Source organism: Mirounga angustirostris, unplaced genomic scaffold (assembly GCF_029215605.1).
Source record: "Mirounga angustirostris isolate CCGP_5_RB_7025 unplaced genomic scaffold, mMirAng1.0.hap1 SCAF_9, whole genome shotgun sequence".
Classification (NCBI taxonomy): Eukaryota; Metazoa; Chordata; class Mammalia; order Carnivora; family Phocidae; genus Mirounga; species Mirounga angustirostris.
Window position 1 is genome coordinate 30,643,723 of NW_026991717.1, and position 22,397 is coordinate 30,666,119.

General features: G+C 41.3%; 1 protein-coding gene across 6 annotated transcripts in view; it reads right to left on the reverse strand.

The window, feature by feature from the left end:
• SCAPER (S-phase cyclin A associated protein in the ER) overlaps positions 1-5,683 on the reverse strand; it is a 539,097-nt gene extending 533,414 nt beyond the window's left edge. For 4 of the 6 annotated variants that reach the window (XM_064570081.1, XM_064570083.1, XM_064570082.1 and 1 more), the window contains exon 1: positions 5,610-5,683. The gene's annotated coding sequence lies outside the window, so the exon portion shown is untranslated. Of the gene's footprint in view, positions 1-4,927; positions 5,117-5,173; positions 5,247-5,609 lie in introns of those variants that run through there. The other 2 variants (XM_064570078.1, XM_064570080.1) reach the window with 2 other exon arrangements.
• Positions 5,684-22,397: the final 16,714 nt, after the last annotated feature.

Consider the following 22,397-nt stretch of genomic DNA (forward strand, 5'->3'; position numbering starts at 1 on the left):
TGTGACCCTAAAACTGCCCTAAAAAAATAAAGTGTTAAAAAAAAAAAAAGGTAGTGCTGATACATGCTACAACGTGGATGAACATTGAAAACATTATGCTAAATGGAAGAAGCTAGGCACAAAAGTCCAAATATGATTTTATTAATATGAAATGCCAGAATAGACAAATCCATAGAGAAAAAAAAGATGAGTGGTTGCCTAGGGCTGGTGCAGGAAGTAGGATGGAGAAGCGAGGGAGGTCAGGAATGGGGAATGGCTGTTACGGAGTTTCACACTGGGGTTCTGAAAATGTTCTAAAGTAAATTGTGGTGATGGTTACACAAATCTGTGAATACACTAAAAACCACTGAAGTATATACTTTAATGGCTAAATTTTATGGTATGTGAGATATATCTCAATAAAGCTATTTTTAAAAACCCTGAAAGCAAGTTGGTGCAGCCACTTTGGAAAACAGTGTAGGGGTTCCTCAAAAAATTAAAAATAGAGCTACCCTATGACCCAGCAATTGCACTACTGGCTATTTACCCCAAAGTACAGATGTAATGAAAAGAAGGGCCATATGCACCCCAATGTTCACAGCAGCAATCTCCACAATAGCCAAACTGTGGAAAGAGCCAAGATGCCCTTCAATAGACAAATGGATAAAGAAGATGTGGTCCATATATACAATGGAATATTACTCAGCCATTAGAAAGGATGAATACCCAACTTTTACATCAACATGGATGGGACTGGAGGAGATTATGCTAAATGAAATAAGTCAAGCAGAGGAAGTCAATTATCATATGGTTTCACTTATTTGTGGAACATAAGGAATAGCATGGAGGACATTAGGAGAAGGAAGGGAAAAATGAAGGGGGGGATATTGGAGGGGGAGATGAACCATGAGAGACTATGGACTCTGAGAAACAAACTGAGGGGTTTAGAGTGGAGAGGGGTGGGGGGATGAGTTAGCCCGGTGACAGGTATTAAGGAGGGCACATACTGCATGGAACACTGGGTGCTATACGCAAACAATGAATCATGGAACACTCCATCAAAAATGAATGATGTACTGTATGGTGAATAACATAACATAATAAAAACAAAAAACAAAAAAAACCCTAATACCTAATCCAGAACTTCCAAAATTTCAAGCATTCAGTTACTACTTTCATATTTGCCATATCTACCACCTATACTATTATTTCTATAACATTTTTCTCTAAAACCTTTACTTCCATTTTAAAAGAAAATTTATAACACTGTCATAAACAATCAGTTAATATAAAAAATGGATATGGCAAATATTGGCAGTGCTATTCAAGTAAATTTGAGAAACTCTAGGCTACAGTGAAACAATGGGCAAGCAGAAAATGGAGCACAAAACAACAACAACAAAAACAAGTCAGTAAACAGGGAACAGACACTAGGACTGACTGGCCCAGAGATTTCTGAACAAGCTGCTGCCAGTGATAAACTGAAGTCTCACTTGTCCTAGCCTGCCCTACAGTCCCAGAAAGTCTGTGGAGACACCTGAGAGTCCTACAAATGGAAATGGGAAGATTGGCTCAAATGCCAGCAAAGGCCTGACTCGCTTCTTTACCTGAGTTTACGTACACAGGTTCTGAAAAGGCAAGAAGTAAATGGGAGGTTCAAAACAGTGAGAAGCCTGCTAGTAACTCTACTCTAAAAAATATAGGCCCATCTAACAGAAGCCAGGACAGTACATCTATGAATTGTTCTCATGTTTGCCAATAAATTCTAGAAAAATTGGGTTTGGCAATATCCAATGTTCACAAAATCTATCACTCAATGTGCTGGCATTTTCTGAAATTGAAGAAAATCTGAATATTTCCCTGAGTCTGGTACTTATAGAATGCCATTGTCGGCATACTCAAAAACTATCAGTAATTGTTCACATCTTTGCTGAGTAGAAAATAAATGTATTATGGCAAAATAAGTACTTTGAAGAACACCACAGACATTTTATAGTTCCAAGCTGTTTAATGAAATTTTCAATTCTGATCACTCGCATATATACTACCATGAATAAATCAACTAGGAGGCATTTATCTTCTCCCATGAACCCGGCATGCCTCTTTGAAAATACCAAACTACCTTTCTTTTGCAATACTATATTAAACAAGCCTAACACAAACTGAAATCTTTACAAATCAAATATGTCTGAGATTTGCTTCAAAACAATGAAGGGGGGTTAGCTTTTATGAGACAAGATTGTCCATGCATACATAATTACTGAAATAGACTGGTACATAGCAATTAATTCTACTATTCTAAGCCACATGTTTTCAAAATATATAATGAATTTACCGATGTGGGAAACAAAGGCAAAAGAAAAATTAAATTTCCTTACTACCTACAGCCCACTGACAAGTCCTTAAAACAGGCAGAGTGACATTCCTCTAGGGACTCAGCTGCTTTGATGTTAATACTTTGCTAAGGGCAAAAGGCAATCTTAACCAGACCCTCCAGGATCCTGTAAGTCTACTTTAACATATAAAAATTTCTTTGGAAACTTACTTTATCTTTACTCCCCAAGATACATGTTGGCAATCATCCCCCAAGCATATGACCCACCGATATACATGTGAAGGGTCTCTTGACTAGGGTTTTACTAAACAGTAATAAATTACTTTTTCCCAACAATAGCCCCCTCAAGGTCCTGGAAACCTTGCTTCCAAAATTCCTTAAGAGATTTGCGCTATCCCTAATCCCCACCCCAGCTTGAAAAGATATAATGGGCCACTCCTTATGACCCCAGTGCAGCTCTTTCTGCCGATGGGTCCTGTCCCAAGCTTTACTAAAACCATCTTTTTGCACCAAAGACATCTCAAGAATTCTTTCTTGGCCATTGGCTTCGAACCCTAAGGTCTTTCCTACATCACTTACTACTTTAAGAAATTACTAAAAAGTAGTCATTATTTTAGCAAAACTTCATGAAATCTTTAGTGTTTCATGTCCAGAGTAAATACAGACTTTCTATAAATCATTTCCTCCTAATAATTTTGTAAGGTGGTTCCACTAGGACTTTTTGCTGTTTATACCCCATAAGATGTACTGTCAAAGCCAAACATATTTGTGAAAAAGGTTACCATCCAAGCATAAAACTGGAAAGAGATTTTTATTAATTAGTTTGTTATTCAAGCCACTTGCAGTTATCACTTCTACAGTTTCAGAAACGCCAATGTCACAATGGATATAGGATTGCACCATTAGAGAGAATTCTGTTTAACTTCCCACTAAATGCCACCACCACTTTCTAAATGTTTAAAGAATGTTCACATGTGATTCCCAAATAATTTTGTTTCTCCTTTAAAATTAGGATGAATTGTGGTTAGTTATGAAGGTGAAAGAAAAGACAGAATCTCAAGCCCCTCATCTTATCGTTAAAACGTTCCTGAAAGAGGTTAAGTGAAGATATTAATAACAATATCAAATCAAACTTTTAGTGATTCTTAAGTATTTATGAAGCCCTAAGGACATTTTTAAAGTCTATGTTTAAAACACTAATCCTCTGAACCCTAGTCACCAAAATTATTTATAAATGCATTTGTATAGTAACACTGATTATGCTTCCATGCATAATCCACCAGGGAGACTGACCAAAGGTGGTTAACTATAGAGAATTAAAAAATGCAGCACAAGGGAGCAGGGAGAAAGAAGAGGCAAGCATTTGTTGAGAGCTATGGAGGAAGGAGTTCTTAATGCTTTACAGACACCTCAGTTACTTGCTAGCAACAAACACATGAGGTGAATGATATTATCTCTATTTTATAGATGAGGAAATCAAGACTCAGAAAAATTAAGTAATCTGCCAAAGGACAAGTAGTGAGGCTGGGATTCAAACTCAGATCAATTTGCCTTCAAAGCCATCATTATCACACTTCCTCCCACAAAGAAATTTTCCAATATTAAAAATTGACTCTGATTAATATTAAATTAATTAAAATATTAATTCCTAAAAAATGAAATCCTGCCATTTGCAACGATATGGGTGGAACTGGTGTGTATTATGCTAAGCAAAACAAGTCAGTCAGAGAAAGACAAATACCATATGATTTCACTTATATGTGGGATTTAAGAAGCAAAACTGATGAACATAAGGAAAGGGAAGGAAAAACAAAGATAAAGATAAAGAGGGAGGCAAACCGTAAAAGACTCTTTAATATAAGGAACACTGAGGGTTACTGGAGGGGAGGTGGGTGGAGGGATGGTGTGACTGGGTGATGGGCATTAGGAGGTAATGAGCACTGGGTGTTGATATGAAACTGATGAATTACTAAATTCTACCCCTGAAACTAATACTACACTATATGTGAACTAACTTGAATTTAAATAAAATCTTGAAAGAAAAATAAAATATTAATTCCTTAGTGGATATTATTCAGATCATTTCCATATGTGGCATAAATCAATCTGCATCCAACACATTCTGAGGAAAAGTCACAGAAAAAAATACAAGGGCCAGAGCACCAATATAAATCAGAGTGGGATAATGGTCGGATTACCAACCCTAGATGGGAAAGCATCATCCCAGATCAACCATTCACCAGCGGGTGACCCCGGAGCAAGTCATAAGGTCTCTGAACCTCAGTTTCCCCATTCATAAAATGAACATAATGCCTATCCCACCCTTCCACCTCGGATTATGAGAGTGAAATAGTTCATGTTGGTGAAATCAATGTGTAAACTGTAACAAATTATAATACATACAAAGAATTGCTATCTATTCGGTAAGATGACTATAATGAATAGCTATTTTCGTGGAAAATATCTTGGCACAAACAGAATGAGGGATACAGTCCACCAGCAACAGGAAGCTGCTCTCAGGCAGGCAGCCCCATCTCAGCGAGAGCCACTTGACAGCAGCAGGTGCTTAGAGAATCAGTTTTCTGTCTGCTTTCTAAAAATCCCGTCACTCACTGGCTGGGGGGAGAAGGCGCGAATGAAGTGGTGGAAAGGAGCACTAACAGAGGCAGAAGGCTGGGTCCTATTACTCCCAGGTGCGAGGCATTGGTTCAACTCTTCAGCCCTCCAGGCCTCAGTTTATGCATTTGTAAGACGGAGAGACCATTCCGGCCCTGCTTCCCTGGCAGAACTAAGACCCGAATAATCGAGCAGGGAAAGCGTGGTAAACCCTGCGGAGAATGAGATGATGATGGCGATCACCTGTCAAATGAAGAGCCGGTGGCAGTCTCCTCCGGAAGCCCCTTGCAGTTTGGACATTCCAGAAGCCTCGACAAGCGCGCCGCCGCGCACCCCGTGATGGGGTGAGCAGTCCCCCGCCCACTCCCCCGCCGTGGGGTGCGCAGGGTCCCACGTCCCTCACACCCCAGCTGAACCCGCAAGGCAGGCCAGGAGCCTGCCCACCGCCGCCCCCCAAGCCTCCTGAGAGGAACCCCCGGCCCTCCCGAGCAGCCGCGGCTCCCCTCCCCCAGCACAGATCGCTGCCCCTCTCCGCCCGCACTCCCAGGTGAGGGAAGAGGGTGAAGGGGAGTACCCGCCGCCATTTTGTCCCTTGGACCCCGCAACGCATTCTGCCGGCCCGCGCCCCAGCCCAAGCCCTCCCGGGTCTGCGCTACGCGCGCCCCTCGCGGACACTCACCCCCGGCCGCCCTGCGCAGTTCGGGGCGGCTCCGAGCGTCCCGCCGGGAAAGGGGCGGGGCGGGGCGGGGCGGCTGCGGAGGGGCGGGGCGGCTGCCCGGGGCACCACGTGACTCCCAGCAGTGGCCGCGCTGCTCGGGGCCCCTCGCCGCGGCCGCCCGCGCGCAGGCGCAGCCGGGTTAGCGCCGTCCGGCCGCGGAGGCGGGAAGCTGGGCGTGGGTTAGGTTTCCTTGTCCCCGCGTCGCTGCTTCTCCGGACCTCTTCCCAGGCTGCGCTCGCCTCGCTGCTTTTAGCCAGTCTTGGATTCAGTCCCTTTCCTCCGCCCATCTCACCGCCAGTTAGTCCCACAGATTGGCGACCTGGAAGTCCGCCTCACAAAAATCTGTACTTGTGAAAACGCTTCGGAAAAGCATGCAGGACTACGCCCGACGAGCACAGCTTACCCTCCGCAGTGAAGCTTTATTCGTCCCCTCTTGTGTTCCAGGCTTGAAAGGCTCAAAGTACAAAGACCTAACAGATGTGTTTTCTCTACTTCAAAGACAAAATAAACACATGAACGGTGTTTAAATCACAATTCTGAACAAAACAGAAAAGAGACTCAAGGCAGACCATAATTATCAAATGAATATTCCACATCACTTTTCATCCATCTGGGAAACTCAGACTCAACCTTTCCCTCTCCCTTGTTACCCACAATATGCAGAAGTCGTGGAATCCAGGGGAGTCTACCTCACAATTAAGAGTATAAGCTTATGGTAGCATAAGGAGGATGGATCAGGGAACATACTGCAATTTCATAAAAGGTGGTTGGGGCTTTATTCCTCTTTTCAACTGTTCCTTTTCTCCTCTCCTTTAATTCCCATAAGGATTTAAACAACCTCTCCCATCTTGAAATCTCCCACCCAACCCACCAAACCCCACTTCAACCTCTACTTTTTTTCTCTGCAGATCTGCCTTTCACCGCTACACTTCCTCAATCATCCAAACAATGTCTCTACTTCCTCAACTACAACTCATATCCAGTAACTCACGTCATTGCACTCTTGTTTCTGCCCTACCACCATATGGCAACCATTCTTTCCAAAGTCACTCGGGATCTCCTAACTGCAGTTGCTATGAACGTATTCATCATGACCTAACTTAATTTCTCTGCATTAGTTGACACTCCTTACTTCTGGAAACACTCTTTCCTTGCCTTTCATCTTTACTCTCTTGATCTCACTCTTCCATCTCTAACCACCCCTCTTCATCTCTTTTGAAGTCTCCTCTTCTTTCTTCCATCTCTTCAGTGTTGGTATCCCTGAGGGATAAGTGCAAGCCCTCTCTTTTCCCACTGGACACACTCTCCCTGGGTGATTGCTTTTTCTCAGTTAGCAACTTTGTGCTTTATATTTCCCAGTATATATCTCCAGGCCTGATTTCTGCTCCTGAGCTCCAGATCTACATGGTTAAGTACCTGGTTACCTCCACATGACCCTCTCAAAACCAACAAGACAAAAAAAAACAAAAAACAAAAAAAAACCACTCATTATCTTTCTTGTATACAGGTAAAACAGCCTTGTGAGATAATTTACATACCACACAATTCACCTACTTAAAGTGTTCAGTGGTTTTTAATACATTCACAGAATTGTGCAACCATCACTACAATTAATTTGAGAATATTTTCATCACCCCAAAAAGAAACCTCATACTCCTTAGTAGTCACTTGCCCTTTTTCCCTCAATTCCCCATTCTGGACATTTCATGTAAAGGGAATCATACAATATTTTGTGACTGACCTCTTCCACTCAGCATAATGTTTTCAAGGTACAACCACACTGTAGCATGTATCAATACTCCAATCCTTTTTTGTGGTCAAATAATATTTCATTGTATGGACATACCACATTGCACATTGGATTTATCCATTCATCAGTTGAAGGACATTTAGGTTATCTCCCCTTTTTCATCGTTATGAATAATGTTGCTATGAACATTTGTGTATAAGTTTTGGGTGGACATGTGTTTTCATTTCTCTTGGGTATATACCTAGGAGTGGAATTGCTGGGTCATACGGTAGCTATGATTAACTTTTTTAAAAACTGCCAGACGACTTACAAAACCAGGTGCACCATTTTACATTCCTGCCAGCAGTTAATGAGGGTTCCAATTTCTCCACATCTTTTTCAGCCTTTATATCGTCTGTCTTTTGGATTACAGTCATCCTAGTGGGTATAAAGTATGGTTGTGATTTATATTTTCCTAATGACTAATGATGTTCAACAGCTATTCATGTGCTTATTGGCTATTTGTGTGTGTCTCTGGAGAAATGTCTATTGAAATCCTTTGCCCATTTTTTAATTGGGTTACCACTCATTAACTTTTGCCACAAAAGCTGTTTCAGTTATTGTTCTGCCAAATATTCTGGTGCCCTTCTGTAAAATGCCCCTTCCTCAGCCCCACTGATGGCAGACTTGACCATGTGACTTGCTGTGGCCAATAAAATGTGAGCAGAAGGGTCAATTACAAACAGAAATTTTAAGAGCCAGCTTATGGGTTCACCATGTCTCTTTTCCATCTGCCAGCGATTTATTTCAGAGAAAAGTTGTTCCCTCAACCTGGGTTCCAAGGTGAAGATGACATGGAATAGAACCAGATTATGTATTTGCATGATTCCCCAGTGGACACATAGCATTTGTTTTCATAAGCCACTCAGGTGCTTGGAACATTTGTTATTGCACCATAACCTGGCCTGTACTACTTGTCCCATGTGCTGTGTGACTAGCTCTACTATCTCTCCAGGCTCCTTGACATGGCCCACAAGGCCTGAATCAGGCCTGATAACCTCTTCAGCCTCATTTCCAGGCCATTTCCTCAACCACCCTATGTTCCAGACAAAATAAAATACATTGAGACCCTAAAATTCACTTCTTCCTCTCTTTCTCTCCCTACCTGGGCCTCTGTTTAAGTTTTTCCTTATTACTGGAATAGTAATAGCTATCTTTGCCTAAGCATTTTCAATGTGCAAACTATATATAGAGAAAATCTCATATCATCTGAAAACAACCCTGAGAATTAGGTAATTTCTACCATTTTACAAATCAGCAAAGGCCCCAGATTTTACTTTTCCTGGGGCAGACAGCTAGAAATGGGTAGAGCTAGGATTTGAAGATCTATTTTATTTTTTTATTTGCAAGAGAATGAGAGAGAGCACATGCATGAGCAGGGAGAGGGGCACAGGGAGAGGATCTCAAGCACACTCCACACTGAGCGAGGAGCCTGATGTAGGGCTCATTGCAGGGCCCATCACCAGGCTCGGTGCAAATCTTGATATCACGACTCTGAGATCATGACCTGAGCCAAAATCAAGAGTTGGTCCCTTAGCCAACTGAGCCACCCAGCTGCCCCAAGTAGAGCTAGGATTTGAACCCAGGTGTGTTTGACTCCAAAGCCCCTCTTTGAATCATTATGCTATAAAAATATACTAGAGGTACTTAGCTCTTATTGAGCACTTACTATGTAGCAGGTATTATGCTGAAGCACTTCACATGGACTATATTTAATCCATGTAAAGAAATTACATGAAATAGAAGTATAAAATAGTGGTATCCCACAGCAGATCCCTCTCCCATCTTAGGAAACTGACCTTCCCTTGCTTAAAGATCCTGTATACAACAGTTGCCCTGCAAAGAAAGGGATGTCTATTCTCTCCAAATTCACATTCTATCCGCCACTCCTCATTACCTCCAAACCCATTTCTATAACCAAATCCAGGAACCCAGGACAGAATTGTAAGGTCTATTATAGGGGCAAATAAAAAAACTTATACACTCAAAGAATTGCAATACCGTGTGTATTTACATCAGCAGTAACCTAGAAAACTCTATGGGAGTAGATTCTAAGGATGCTACATCAGAAAAGATAGAATATATTGATGAGCCAGGCTAAGTTGCAATACAGGTGTCCTTACCTGAGATTCTGATTTTGATGTACTAAGTTGAGCACCTGGAAGCATCCTTAATGGTTTACTTTGTTGGTTGACTTCGATGAAGCTGAGATGCCAGGACTTCAGTCACATAATGTGGAGAAATGAATGTAAAAGGTCTTATTCACAAGGGTCAAGCCACAGGGTAAAATGTGTGAAAGCATCAAAGTGATGGGAATGTTGGAGTGGATCTATTATGTGTAACCTGCTCACCCTTTTCCTGACTATGTTTCCTGGAAAGGACGAGAGGGCATTAAGGCACTGAGAAAACATTAGTGAGAGAAACATAGGCATCCTTGAAAACTCTGCAATGACTGTTCTCTCTAGACCAAGGATGATTGAAGAGACTTGACAAGGTCTCTAGGAATGAAATAGATGGGCAGTCTACTAAAGTATTACTTGATATATACAACTGGGAAAACTATAGGTCTATTGCACAGAAACCTGACTTGAGTTGTCACAAAAGGAAGTCACAACCTCTCATTTAGTTCCCAGATCTAAGTTATGCCACATACCCAGAGCCCAGTGATTACAGGAGAAACTGGGTCCCCTTAAGGAAGGACACTGCAACATTGTCACAACTATATACTATAAATATTTCTCCAAGCCTTTCCCAAAAGAACCTGTGACTACTAACACGAAACAGCAAAGTTTCACCTGTCAGCAATATACCTTTACAATCTTACTTCAGGGCCATGTCGACTCTCAAACTGTTGTCACGGTATAGCCCACAGGGATCTTGATCATCTGGATATCACATAGAACATCACTCTGATCTACTACATTGATAACACCACGCTATTGGCCTGGTGAACAGGAAGCAACAACTATTTTTAGTAAGACACATGAATGCCAGAGACACAAAAATTCAGCAAAAGGATTGTTGCAATATCTCTCTATACCAGTGGTTCTCAACCAGAGGCAATTCTGTCCCCAAGGGAACATTTAGCAGGCAAAACCTAGAGAGATTTTTGGTTGTCCCAGTTGGGGGTAAAAGAGTTAGTGGCTACCGGCATCTAGTGGGTAGAAGCCAAAGATGCTGCTAAATATCCTGCAATGTACAGGACACCTCCCCACAACCAAGAATTATCAAGCCCGAATGTCAAAATTAAGTCGAGAATCCTGGCCTCAAAATGAAAGACAAAATTCTGTACCTTGCACACTGAGGCAACATATACCATATTTGGGTATATTTCTCTGACCCATTTACTGAAAAACCTGTGTTCCCGGGAAACGAAAAGCTCTGCAGCAGGTTCAGCTGCTATGCTGCTACTCAAGCCTAATAATTCAGAAGATCCAAAGTGTCTGTGGCAAGTAAGGATGCTGTATGGACCCTCTGGCAAATACCAACAAGAGATCCAAAACACAGGATGCCAGGGTTTTGACACAATGCCATGTTCTCCTCTGCTGAAAGAGCACTGAATTCTAGTAGAGACTGGGTCTTGACGACATCAAGATTGATGTGATCTCAGCTACCATTCTTGAACTGCCATAAGATTGGGCACACACAGCAACAAACCATCATCAATTAAAAATGGTATAGAAAAGATTACACTTGAGCAGGTCAGGAGGGCACAAGGAAGTTGCATGGGCAGGTGGCTCAGACTCTAGGGCCTCATGAAGAGTTCCCTATAACCAGCTGTCAGGGGGAAAAAAAACTTGGGTCTAATTTAGAGATGGGTCTGCACAGTATGTTAGCATTGGGTGGAAGTGGACCACTGCACTGTCACCATCGCATTCAGGAGTGACTCTTAAGGAAAGTGGTGAAAGTCAACTCTCTCAGTGGGGAGAACTTTGGGCAGCACATCTGGATGTCCGTTTTGCCTGAAGAGGACATGGCCCAAAGTATAAACCTCTTCCGGCTCATGGGTAGTAGCTAACTATTATGCCTGTTACTCAGAGGCTTGGCAAGAACAATACTGAATATTTGTAATAAGGAAATCTATGGAGGAGGTATATGGATGGATCTCTCAGAACTGGCCAATAGTATGAGGATTTTTGCTTCTCAGGTGAACGCTTATCAATGAGCATTCACTGAAGAGAAGGCTCTCGATATTATCAGTTGGATGACCCATGTGATTGACGTTAGCTCCTTTATTAAGCCACCTCAGTCCTGGTTCAGTGGGCCGGTGTACTAGCAGCCACGGCAACAGGGATAAGGGTATGCCTGGGCTCAACAACATGGACTTCCCTCTCCAAGGCAGAAAGCCCAGCCTGCTAACAGCAGAGGCCAGTGTTGAGCCCCTGTTATGATTCTTTGGGGGCAGTGGGGACATGTTGATTATGTTGGACCTCTACCATCATAGAGGGACAGAGATTTGTCCTCACTAAAATAGACACTTTTTTCTCTTTCCCTATCTAAAATGGTTCTGCCAGCAACACCATCTGTGGACTTATGGAATGTCCTGATTCCATGATTCATTGTCATGATATGCTAAATGAGTTGCTTCTCACCAACGGTCTCATTTAAAAGCAAGAGAAATGGACTCACGTTATTGGATATCACCAGTCTTATCACATACCCCATCATCTGAGAACAATTGACCTAGTAGATTGGTGGAATGGCCTCCTGAAGTCATAATCACAGCACCACCTGTAGAATAACACCCCTATGAGACAGAGTGCCGTCCTACAGAATGGAATATATGCTTTGAGCCATTGACCAACAGATGGTGCTGTTCCTCTTACAGGCAAAATAGCCAGGTTCCGGAAACCTCATGACCCACTGACAAAATTTACTTTTCCTTCTCCACAACCTTAGACCCTTCTAGTTTAGAGGTCTTCATTCCTGTCTTAGTCTGAGTTCTTGCTGTAAGACAGGTCTTGGGTGCGGATAGTTTGCCTTGGCAATGATCCCAGGAAGCACAAATGAGGAAGAGGAAAGTGAGCCAGAGAAGGGAGAAAAGCCAATAAATGTGTGACAATGAGTCGATGAGCGCTGTAGGCAACTGAAGCTCAATCTCACCAAGAACCCTCTGAAAAACAGTGTGGAACAAGCTTCAGAATTGCCTTTTTGGAGGACAGGAAAGCATCAACACCAACTCATCAACGCCAACTCACAGGACATTAACTCTTTCCCATTTCTGGGCTTTATTTCCCTTTGGCAGGGTGCCAGAGAAAGCCCACCGGAAGAGACAAGAGAAAGGGGAAAGCTGTCATTGTGCAGGAGACTCTCCATTGCAGCTGCAGATGAACTCAGATGGACAGACGGGATACGGAGAAAGGCATCTACCTCATCTGCTAGAGTCCCAAGGGAGCTACACTTTCATGAGCACCCACTAATAACCCAAGTAAATAAGAAATAGAAACTGCCACCTGACTATTTGGGGGCCCTCATGCCACTGAACCAATAGCCAGAGGAGAGGTTATAATACTGGATGGAGTGGTAAGTCCAGTTAACAATGAGGGCAGAGAGGACCCTATCTGGTATCCAGGGGGAAATCACTGGGGTGCCTCTCTTTTTCCATCTCCAACAGAAAAGTTTAAAGAACCCCAAAAAAGGCAAAAACCAATAAAGGCAAGACCAGTAGGACCAGTAGGACTCAGATCCTTCAGGAATGAAGGTTTTGGTCACTACCCAGGTGAAAAACCACAATCAGTCAAAGCACTGACTGAGGACAATAGAAGCATGGAATGAGTAGTGAAAGAAGAAAGTGATAAATATCAACTCTGCCCTTATGATTATAGAAATAACTAACAGCTATGCATATTTTTCTTATGTACATATTAATATTAACCATTTTTTCTTTTTCTCCTTCTTCCTGTACTATTTTGCACAAAGAAGGTCAATGGTATTTAACTTTGCCAATTAGTTCATATGTCACCAAACCATAAGAAACAGGGTTTATTGGGAAAGACTGAATTCCCTAGAGATCTTGGACTTTAAAATGGCAATGATAACTTATCTCACCCACGTTGAGATGACAAGGGCATCTTTATGTGTGTGAAGCATAGTTGCATCCTGTTAGAAAGAAGCATGATACTGTGATAAAGGAGGTAAATATTTTGAATACCAAACAGTGTGGACCATGACACTTATTTGCCTGTTTGCTCTTGGTCCATTCCCGATCTTCCCCCTGCTCTGCCCTGACTCTAGGAGAACTATAATTTCTGGCACCCTTGGCAAGTGGATTCCAGGTAGATTTGGCCAGTGAGAGACCCTGACAGAATACTGGAGGGTGGGAGGAGGGAGCAATCAGGGTATTATGCTCTCTCACTCCTTCTCAGGCAACATGTCCATTAATGGCTATGTTTCCTCCATGTCTCAGCTCTCTCCAAACAGTCTAGAAGGTGGAAAAGGTCAGCTGTCCCCTAGACCTTCTGGAGGGAGTGTGGCCCTGCCAACACCTTCATTTCAGCCCAAACTGAATTGAGACTTCTGACCTCCAAAACTGTAAGAGAGTAAATATATGTTGTTTTAAGCCACTAAGATTATCACAATCTATCACAGTAGCCATAGGAAACTAATAAAGGAACCAACATTCCTTTGTGTACTTTTATATACCGGCACTTGTGTTATCTAATCTAGTCCTCATAACAACCCTAGGAGATAGGTATTTTAAATATGAGGAAATCAAGACACAGGGCAATTAAGGAACTTGCTCCAGGTGTGACACTTAGTAAGAGACAAATCCAGCCAAGGCCACCTGACCATAAAGTCCATGCTCTTTCCATAACGTCACACAGATCTCATCTCTCTGGGCTTTGGCTTCTCCACTTTCCTTCCACTGCACTGACCCCAGAAGTCACAGGGGGTACCTGAGAAATGAGTTAGTATGTTACGGCCACCTCCAGAAGGAGGAGGGTTCAAGTTGGTCATGTGACTGCCATTTTCTTGGGCAGAAAACTGCTCAGAGGATCAGTGATTCTGGAGCAGTCAACCAAGGTGTATTTTGTCCCATTCTGTGGAAATACTAAATTGAATCCTCTAAATTTAATCTCATGGAGAAGAGGTGCTACCACCTCCATCCAAGAAAAGTATCTTGGCATCAGAAAGGCGTTGAGTTTTGCACGCTGGCTTCAGCAACTTCGTGAATGGGGATGCCATTGTGGTGCATCGTGGGGATCAATTCAGCCTCCATGGGGTATCTTCCTGCATTGCAAAGCCTGGGTAGCTGAAAACTGCCTTTTCTAGGTTCCTTTGCAACTAGTTTTCTGAATGTGAGTTAGTTTCTGATAATGGAATAAACCCGTGAAATACGATACGTAGAAGTGAGATAAAGTTTAAAGCCACTTCGTTAGCCTCTATACTATCAAGAAAACCTGTGAAAATGTGAATTCTTTCTGCAGCTGGATTCCAGTGGCCACTTTCCAGCTTTCTGAGTACCAAGAGGCAGTGATATCATCTATGGTAATAGGTGGTGGCAGCTTCTGGATTACAGTTTCCAGACTCCTGGATCAAAGCTATGGAGGTGTGTCTTAAATAATTCCAATGATGACCTTGGAATGTTGTTGATGGTCCAGTTCTGTATTTTTCTGGGAATAATTTCTAGTGGTCCAGTCTGGATCTTGCTCTCCTAGACCTTATATGCATCAGTTTCTTATAATAAGTTTCTTCCTGTAAAAAAAAAAACCTGGAATGGTTTCTACTTTCTACATTGAAACTTGAAAGATATAACTTTCAACTGAAAAAGCAAATATGACAAATTCAACTTAGAACATATTTAATTTGAGTTGCCACTAAAGTGTAGAAATCCAGTTGTTCAACAAATATTTATGAACCTCTACTGTGTCAGAAACTGTGCTAGTCAGTGAAGAAAGACCAGTGAAAAAGAGACCTAGCTACCCTTTTAAGTGACTTAATTCAGCTTAGAGAGGCAGACACATAATCATGATTACAGTGTTATAAATACTCCGATAGGTAGAGTACCCTGTATCATAATGGTACACAAGAGAGTCACCTAACCCAAAGTTAGGACCCAGGAACATATCCTGGAGGAAGTGATATCTGAGACTTTGAATTAATCAGAGTTCACAGAACCTAACACTGATTCAGGTAAGCAGAATATCAATTTATTTAAATGATATAGGAATTTGAATATGGACTATGCATTAGATAATGTATATCAATGTTACATTTTCTGGTTTAGATAATTGTATGGTGGTTATGTAAGAGAACACCCATGTTCTTATGAAATACACACTGAAGTATTTAGGGATATGGAGCAATGTTTACAACTTACTCTCAGATGAATCAGAAAAAAATATGTGCACATATATGTGTGTGTTGCAAAAATAGTTAAGGAACTGGGCACCTGGGTGGCTTAGTCAGTTAAGTGTCTGACTCTTAATCTCAGCTCAGGTCTTGATCTCAGGATTGTGAGTTCACGCCCTGTGTTTGAGCCCTTAAAAAAAAGTTAAGGAACTCCCATATTCCCTTCCTTTAAACTTACTTTGCTTCATTTGCTTTACCATTCTTTTCCATGCTTGCTCTCTTTCTCCTTCCCCCTTCCTCCTAAGGGCATATGGTTCCTTAACTAATCTTGGCAATTTGGCTGATAAGTATGAAATTTTATAAAAATCAAACTTTGCAAACCAAAAAACATGATATAGAAGCTGTTTCCAGAATTGCCAGGAGGGCGGGAGAACATGTTTCAGGCTCATTGTTACCCCGCCAGAAACATACCCAAAATTCACACCCTGGAATTTGTCACTGAAGGCACCACTGCTGCCCAAGGAACTGGATCATTCTGTAATGTTGTTGTCTAGCAGTCCCCGCAGTCCTCCTGCGGCTTACTCCTGTTATTGAGTATTGGGAGATTGTGTCTGGTTGGAACACGTACCCACACCTTAACCGTAAGGAAGGTAAGAAAGTGAGTATTTGCCAGTTTCAGCTTCTAGAGTGAGAGGCAGACTTTAAGGTGGGGAATTCTGCAGTCATCAAGAAGAAAACAGATGCTAGATGAAAAAAGGTGAGAATATTCACTAGAGTTCACTTCCTTACTGCTCCTGTCCAATAGTACCATAAAGTCTTCTTCCCATGTTTAATTCTGCAGAAGAAAAAATTAAAATTTGCTCACTCCTTCCCTCAAATGATGATAACCTCAAATCCCATTGGTAGCTGAATCCAACTTGAATCTCTGTGTGGTATTCAGTCCTCTTCTGGTCCCATCATGATCCTGTCTCAGAATTCTGTAACCCATGAGTGAAACTGCAAAGCTAACCATCACCAGCATGCCCTGGAAGAAAGGGATGGAAAAGAATAGAAAACTAGTTTAAAATATATGCAGAGCAGAACAAGTGAGAAAATTAGGCAGATTCTATAACCTTAATTTCTGCAAAAGCTGTAATTGATATTTCTAACCTCCATCCTCCACCACCCATTTCATGTTCTCTTGCCCAGAGCAACAACTCTAGCTGGTTAGGCATTATTACCTGCTTGAATGACCCAGATCTTCACTCCCAAGGGATTTGAGCCTTTTGTAGTCTTGCCCACATAAGACTGGTGGACTCTTCCATTAACTTTACCACTGGACATGGCAGTACTAAGAGTAACCCCAAGGAGATCTGTAAGTCCCAGCCATAGTCCTTTAAGCCTCTACTGTTTATCAGTGACACTATCTCCTCTTGATAGTGAGGATCAATCATCCTAGCCAGCACCATTTTTGACCCATCTTCCTAGCAACATGAAGAACTTCAGGCACCCAGGTGGCAGTCTTAATTTCCAATTCAGGAGAACTGTGGGTCCCCTGACAGAAGCATTTCTCTCGTGCATACCAAGACCTCTAAACCAGCCCATCAAGAATCGTGGGGATGGAAAACAAAAAATTTTTCTAGTTTGCATTATGGAAACCATCTTGGAACCTATACTTTTACAATGGAAAAAAATAAGACTATATCTTGGTTGCTGACTTAGAGCACACCTTGTAAAGTAACACCTTAACCTTGGAAAATCTTCCTGCTAACATTATTACTGAGTTTTCAATAGACATCATACCTCTCTATAAGACCACTTGTTTCTGAGTGATGGAATAAATAAATGATAAGACCAGTGAATCCCATAGACATCAGTTCATTGCCTTAACTCTTTCATCATAAAGTGAGTTTTCCATGTCAGAAGCAGTATTACATGGGATAACATGATGGTGTATAAGATATTTAAGGGCTATGGATGGTGGTATGGTCTGAGGCATGGTGGGCAGGGATATTGGATGGTACCATCAGACAGCAATTCCACTATATTCCACTTCAATTCTAGGCATCCTACTTCACAATCAATGCCTTAATTTTCACATAAGAGAAAGGCTGTGTGTCAATAAGTGTCTAAATTCAGCAAGTGAAATTTAAACCTGGTTTTCAGCCATCTACAGGTATAAGAAGCCAGCTGGTGGTTTTCAGTCCACACCTCCAATCATAGTCACTGCCCAACACAATTCAGTGAAGGATCACATAGACTAGTGTGTTCGTTATGTTTCTAATCAATAGCTATTACCATAAAGGTGAGATTTGATTGAAGAAAAATGTGTACAAAATAAATGATGGATTTAGTACTAGGTACCAGAAAGCAAAGTTAAAAAAAAAAAAAAGTAAATGATTGGAAATAATAATTTCTCAGTTGAATCTTTCTCTAACCAAGAGAGGGTTCAAAATACTATATTTAAGTTCCTGAATACAGATCATAACTGTAGATCACCTGCATCAACTAGCTACCAATCCAATGCTTCTGATGCTTGAAGAGCCCTTTGTTTTGTTTTCACCAGTTGATCATCCAGCTTGTGTTCGAAAATCTAAGAGGACAGGAAATTCAACCTAACCTGAGACCACTTTAATAGCTAAAAAACTTCCAGTGGTAAATGGAATTTCTTGTCACTGTAATTTACACCCTTGAAGCTAATTTCACATCTTGAAGTCTTTCGTATTTCATTGTTAATGAAATTTCTACAAACACACACAATCTTCCATATAGAAAGTGAGTCAAAATCTATTAAAATGCTTTAGGAATATATAGTTACGTATGCCAAGATATGCTGTGATCCAATTTTAATGATTTTTTTTTATTAAAGTTGAAGTTGAGGAGTTGCTTCCTACAATAACTTAGGGTCATGTGGTCTTCCCAGATATTAAAAATCCATTGGATGAATGACTGCTTTCTTACTCTGGAGAAAGAATTGGGTGCCTGTAGTTTATTTGGTAGAGATTTTAAGTAAGGTTCCCTAGAAACAACCTGAGATGGGTATTTGTTTGTGTGTGATTTATTGGAGTGCAATCAGAAGAGACAGGGAGAGGAGGGAGGAAAGTAGGATAGGCAAGAAATTATGCAAGAATGGGGTTTCAGGTGAAATCTAGTTTCAGCTTCATCCTACAAGAAGCTGAGGAGTATAAAGTATACTGCAGAGTCTGTCTTGCCTTGAAGCAAGGGAGTAGAATTTTTGTACTTTGCCCCAATCAATTATTGGTCACAGTTCATGAAATGGGAGGTTGGTAGAACTCCCAGGAATCTCTAGCCCCAGAGGCTTCAAACATATAAGAGAAATCTTCCAGAGAAAGTTACAGGTATGGCCCATTATTCCAAATACCTATGGTAGCTGGTCAATGGACACAACAACCAAAGTGAGAGAAGGGATCTCAGAAGATCTAGGCAGAGCATCAACAATGTCTCCCAAGGTCTACCTCTTGCACTCCTCAGATCCATGTGCTTAACACATTGGGTTCACTCTATCCTGTCACGACTTCTCCAGGATTCTGGTCAATTACAATTTCTGGCAAAACATAAGAAAGGAAGGTTTGTGAGATGAGCTACAGCTTCTGCTGCTGTAGCTGGACCCAAGGCCATCATTGATATTCATCATCTCTCTCCTCTACCATCCAATCTAGATTCTCCTCATCCTCAGGTAGTCCTTCTGCTGGTCTAGGTGGTTTATCTGGTGGGATGACTCAATCCGCATCTTGGAGGAGCCTGAGCTCCTGATTACTACGCCCTTATCAGCTATAATTCCATTTATAGTTAAAACTGCCATGAGAGTACCAAGAGACTCCTTAGTGGATCGTCCAAGTGCCAAACATTTCTTAAAAAAAAAAAAAAAGATTTATTTATTTTTATTTGAGAGAGAGAGAGTGCAAAAGTGTGGGGAGGGGCAGAGGGCGAGGGAGAGAGAGAATCTCAAGCAGATTCCCCACTGAGCACGGAGCCCGATGCAGGACTCAATCTCACCACCCTGAGAACATGACCTGAGGCGAAATCAAGAGTCATACGCTTAACCAACTGAGCCACCCTGGCACCCTGCAAGGGCCAAACATTTCTGCCTCTCCCCACTATGCAGCAGCAGACCTGTCTCCTCATGATTATCCAAGTCAATTTCCTTCACGAGATGGTTAACTCCTTTCTACTGGCACAAAGAACCCAAAGTGGCAAGGTGGCAGTCATAGTATTAAGTTCAATGGTACTCTTTGTTCCCTGGTAGAAGTATCCTCTTTCTGGAAGGCAGGATACCTAGAATCATTGGACCTAAAGTTAGGGGGACCAAAAACCCAAATTCTTCCAACGGGTTTCAGAGATTGATGGCGACCAGGGCTGCTCCTACTTCCACTCTCTGGTTCTCAGACCGATGTACTGTACTGACTGGGGACATAGCACTAGACAACGATTGCTAGTTTAAGGAATAAAGAAAGATAGAGACCCATTCTCACAAAGTCATCATAGCCAGATGTTCGTTCTTTACCAAGGCACAGTAGCATACCTAAAGATGCTTTTCAGATGGTTAAAACAGAGTTAACTCCATTTTCAAAGAAAATTCTCTGCTGCTATAGATGTCATGGCTTCACTGTAGAACACAAGTGGACTGTGACTCTCCTACTGGAACTTGCTAGGGTAACTATGTGGGTACTAAATAAAGATTGATTTGTGAAATAATAACATCTTATAGAATCTAACAAAGTAGAAAGAATTATAATACATGGCACCAATAACAGTAAGGCCTGTGGTAGGTAGTAAATGTAATGAAAGGATTCTAAGATCCTTGCATTGTTCAGGAGAAATAAAAAATTCTAATTTAGGGCGCCTGGGTGGCTCAGTTGGTTAAGCGACTGCCTTCGGCTCAGGTCATGATCCTGGAGTCCCGGAATCGAGTCCCGCATTGGGCTCCCTGCTCAGCGGGGAGCCTACTTCTCCCTCTGACCCTCCCCCCTCTCATGTACTCTCTCTCATTCTCGCTCTCTCAAATAAATAAATAAAATCTTTAAAAAAAAAATTCTAATTCATATTGGAGAAATTTTTATAAATCAAAGATTTTTTCATAATTGCTTTGATATCACTAAAGGAACAATAAATCAGTGCATAACTAGCAAGCTAATAAGAGAAAAAACCAAAATAATAAAAAGAAAATTAATTTTAAAAAGGCAAGAAAAGGGAGAAAAAAGAATATAGAACATATCAGACAGAAAAGAAATAGTAAGATGATGGCTTTAAACCCAAATCTCTCAGTCACTATATCAAAAATAGAATAAGTAAATTAGAAGTCAAAAATTTTAAGAACTGAATGTAAATCTTCAACTCTATGCTACCTTCAAGAAATACACCTTAAATATAAAGATACAGTGAGGCTAAACGTAAATGAATAGGAAAATTATACCTGCAAACTGTAATGAAAAGAACCTTGATGTACTTATACTAACATCAGACAATGCAGCCATTATGACAAAAAGCTTTACTAAAGGTAAAGATAACATTTCATAATGTCAAAATGTCCATCTGCCAGAAAGATATAAAAATAATAAATTTGTATTATATTAATATGAGCCTCAAATATATATGACAAAAATTGACAAAATTTAAAGTGGTAGAGAAATAACCAGAGTAGAAGATTATGAAATGTATCTCTCAGTAACTGATAAAACAAGCAGAAAAAATATCAGTATAGATATAAAAGATCCATACTATGCGATGAAAAAATGTTACCTAATTGATATACATAGAAAACTGCAATCAACAACTTCAGAATATAGATTTTTTTTTTTCCCCAGTGCACATTGTGTGGAACTCTTTAGAAAAAGACAAGGAAAGCAGGAGACCAAGATCTGGCCTCTGTAATAGAATAAATAACAGATATAATCACGTCTGTCTTTCCCACTTGTGTTCCAATTCCACTCTCCTATTGAGTGCTGGGGGACGGGGGTTGTTTAGCTAGAGCATGAGAGATACTGTTCACTTTGGGTATTATGAGTTAAATGTAAGAGTAGAGACCAGGAGACTCAAAGGTCTAGTTTGTTACACTCTATTCCAAAATAGACTACACATGCCTAGATGTAAGATGGCTCTAGATGAAGCAGCATTTGTGGTGGGAGGGGGAAACATGCAACTATAAAGGGAGAAGATGAGGAAAAGCATATCAGGCAAAAGTTGGATACACAGAATTGACACCAAGAAATTCCTAAGACAGAATATGGATATTTGGTGAGGATTTTTAGCTTGTCCCCAGACCTTATACAACACTCTAGGGTATGTTCCTCTGCTTTCTTTCTTTTTTTTTTTTTTTTTTTTAAAGATTTTATTTATTTGAGAGAGAGAGAATGACAGAGAGCAAGTACATGAGAGGGGGGAGGGTCAGAGGGAGAAGCAGACTCCCTGCCGAGCAGGGAGCCCGATGCGGGACTCGATCCAGGGACTCCAGGATCATGACCTGAGCAGTCGCTTAACCAACTGAGCCACCCAGGCGCCCTGTTCCTCTGCTTTCTTAAGCTATTTCATTGATAGTAGTGGCTTCCTTTGTACCTTATTTTTGCATAAGGTATATCTGCCTTCAAAAGTATATATAACACATACAGGGGGGCGGAGCAAGATGGCGGAGGAGTAGGAGACCTGGATTTCATCTCCTCTCAGGAATTCAG